This window comes from Gavialis gangeticus, unplaced genomic scaffold (genome assembly GCF_001723915.1).
Source record: "Gavialis gangeticus isolate Ggan-Ray unplaced genomic scaffold, GavGan_comp1, whole genome shotgun sequence".
NCBI lineage: Eukaryota > Metazoa > Chordata > Crocodylia > Gavialidae > Gavialis > Gavialis gangeticus.
In genome coordinates, this window is record NW_017729024.1 from 61,852,854 (window position 1) to 61,856,390 (window position 3,537).

General features: G+C 51.2%; 1 protein-coding gene across 5 annotated transcripts in view; it reads left to right on the forward strand.

Annotated features, from left to right (window-relative positions):
• The window catches only part of TMOD1 (tropomodulin 1), a 122,236-nt gene that overhangs the window by 455 nt on the left and 118,244 nt on the right, over nucleotides 1–3,537 (forward strand). The window lies entirely within an intron of this gene.

A 3,537-nucleotide genomic window follows, 5' to 3' on the forward strand; every position in this document is an offset into this window, starting at 1 on the left:
GACCCGGCGGGGCGGGGGCTCCCTGCGCCCCCAGGGGCCGCCTCCGCCCCGCACTTGCTGCACGGCGGCTGCGGGCGGCTCGTGCTCTCTAGTCCTGGGCTCCTGCCCGCCGGGAGCCGGGCTCGCTGAAGGAGGCGGCGGGAGCCGGGCAAGCCCCGCACCGGCTTGGGCTGCACTGAGGCAACTTCGCGGGCGGTGCTGGCGGGTGAGCGGAGGCGCTCGGCTCCCACCCGCGCGCCGGGGGGCAGGAGCCAGCCGAGGGCATTACATCGCGCAACCCGCGTGTAGGCCAAACGGGTGCTAAATCCCTGCGCCGTCACTACCGTGCACTGGGGCTTTCTAGTGCCGCTACCTGTGCACTAATCTACTCCCTAGTCTTTTGTCCTGCGCGGTGGAATTGGGCTAGTGGTTAGTGCACGCCCCAGTGTCGCGGAAAGCCGGGGCGCTTGACAAATGGGCAGGCCTGCAGTACAAGTGCTTGGCCAACTGGCTCAATTAAGGCAAAGCAGTTCCCCAGTCTTGACACCTGGCTTGTTGCCTGTGGGCACCAGGATGATGGATTCTCTCCATATACAGGAGGGGAGCAAAAGTGTTATTGTAGTCCTGGGTGACTGGTGGCTCCTGAGTCAGGTGGGCCGCTTGTCCCCCACAGCAGTCAGTCAGTGACTGGGGGGGGCCCTGTGGCTGATCCTGCTGACCCACAACTGGCAGCGGCACGCCACTGGCACTTCCAGGTGAGCAGGATCGGCTGCGGGGGGACCACTTCTCCTAGTGCACTGGGGGGGCACCAGCGCTCTTGTCTGCCCCCCCCGCCTGGGAACGCTGCTGTCAGGGGGTGCATCAGTGCTTTCAGGGGGTGCACATGCACCCGCTGTACGTCGCCACTGATTGTAACCCTGACCTGACAAAGAATGGCTTACATTCGAAAGCTTGTCCAGCTTGATCCCAACTACATGCTTGGTCCAGTAAAAGATATCACCCTAAGAAATCCGTGCTTCTCTTCGTACGTGTGGCGTGTGTGTTCTCAATGACTGTTTTATGTGCCATGGAGAACTTCCCTGGTAATGATATTGGTGGCTACTTTGATCACAATATTAACCCATTAGAGCAATGGAGCTCACCTGTTAGAAAGTATATACTCAGTGCTTGTTGCCAATGTGAGGGGTGCTTTGTTCATAAACAGCCTGCTGGAATGGAGCCTCCTTCCTGCTCAGTGCTTTCTGTCCCAGTTAGTTAACTGTCTGGCTTCCTGACTAGCTACTGGGGGTGACCCCAGCTGCCACAGGTCCCACCTGTTGCAACTGCCTCTAGGCTAGCCAACAGTTCTGACCCAGTTTCCTTTGGTAAGCCTCCTGGGGCATTTATATACATGCTCTGGGAGTGGGCAGGGGGGCATTTAAATTGGAGTGCCCAGAGTGTCACGTGTATCAGCGTCTCTGTGCTGAAAAATGGCAGCAGGGGTGCTTTTAAGTAAATCTTAAACAAGTGTTAGTTAAAGCGCCCCCCGCCGCCATTTTTCAGCATGGGGGTGCTGACACACGTGATGCTGGAGTCTTCTGGAGCATGGTAATTACCGCACTCCAGCAGACTCAATTGAGTCAGCTCCAACATGCTGTGATTGCAGTGCATCAGAGCAACCCTGCTGCATGTGTATAAGCATCCCTGGGTTTGACTTGTTTCTGGATTTTGGCTTTGGATTTCCCTTGGATCTGTTTTCTGGCTCCTGACCCTGGTTTGGCTCCACTTCTGGACTTGGCCCTGTGGATTTGGTAACTCAGCATCCAATTCCTGGACCTTGACCTTGGTCTTGTGTTGTGGACTCTGCCCCTGGATTCTCCTCTAGATTTGGCAATGTGACTTCTGAGCTCTGAACCAACCCCTGGCCCCTGCCTTCCCTCAGTGGCCTGACTGTTAGATCAGATCTCCTAGGCCCCAGCACCTTACATCCTCTGTCCCTGTATATTGGCTCCTTTATGTTGTTGCTTCTCAACTCTATGGTTTCTTCTCAACAGTTGAACTTCAGTTGAAACTTACTGCTTCCATAGGCTCTTAGCCCAATGACAGCTTGGACAGCTTCCCCCCACAGACCATCTCCCCCTTCCCCTGCTCTGCTTTTTTTTGTGGCTGCTGGACAACTGAAGCTAGATTGTCTCCCTATGTGAAGGTTTTTCTGAAAGCTGATGGTTTAAAGACCAGAAATTCAGGGGGGCTGATTTGTTGTTGTATCTGTAGGTTTGAATTGTGCCTGTGTCAAAGTGATTGCTTGGCAGGATTTGGGCTCAAAGCTCTGTGTGTAGTTTCTCTCAATAGAGGCTGCTTTGGCTAATTAAAGTGTGGACCCAGGCATGCCCAGGCTTATTAAAGGCAGCCCCTTGTGAACAGAGAAGCAAGCACAGAGGGAGTTGTCACAGGAGGGAGCAGGATACCCATGGGTGCTTGTGCCTGTGTGAATGAATGTGTGCATGCCACACACATGGGTGTGGGTTGGTTTCCCCCCTCCCGCTCTATTTGTTTTGCTTCCTATAGCCTAGGTGTTGCCCAGGGAGCATAGAAGGCACAAGTGGAGACTATGTCTTGTCTTGACCCTTTGGGAGAACACAAACATTTCATCTGCACCAATTATAAGCTAGTGTCTATCTTGAAGGAACAAATCAAGGGTCTGGAAGCATAGGTATCCACACTGTGCACTATCAGGGAATATAAAGACTTCTTGGATAGGAGTCCTGAGAAGCTGGCACTGAAGAGCCAAAGGGAAAAAAGGAGAAGCTGCAACGCATGACTAATAGAAGGAGGGTCCCCAGAATTCATGAAGAAGAGATTGAAGTCGGTAATGGCTTTTAAGAACTTGCTTGTTCTGGAACAGCTGGGGGAAGGACACAGGTGAGGACCCAGCAGTTTAGAGAGCAGCAAGTGACCCAGCTAGAGACTGGTTAGCTTCACTTCTGTAGTCATCACCCAGTTCAGTAAACACAGGCATATGTGAATGAGAAGAACAACACACTTTACTAGTGGCTCTAACTCAGTGGTTCTCAAACTCTCTGAGTTGGGAAAGTTGGAAGTGGTTGCATAAGGTCTTAGTTTTTTTTAGTGCTTTTGGTTTGAAGTAGTCATAATAATGCCTAATCAGAAAAAAAAAACCCAACAACTAGTGCGTGGCATCATTATAGTGAAGTTCAAGCCATGGAAAAAAGGAAGAAAGTTGGTAGATGTAAATATTTAAGGTAAGAGTATGCTATCAATGCAACAAGAATGAAGAAACATTTAATAACATGTAGAAACTGTCCTGAAAGAGTACAAGCCATATACAGAAAGCTAATACAATGAAGTGGTGGAACAAGATCTGAGAAAAGTCTTCTTCAGGAATCCTATGTAAGTAAATAAATTAATATATTAAACTACACACAATATAGACTAGCACAGGGGTAAGCAACACTTTTTTGGCTGGAGGGCTGAAAAACACCACAATGCCTACCTCAGGAGGTGCCGGAGTGCCGGCATGGCAGAAAAACAAAATGAGGGCAAGGGGTACATGGCAGG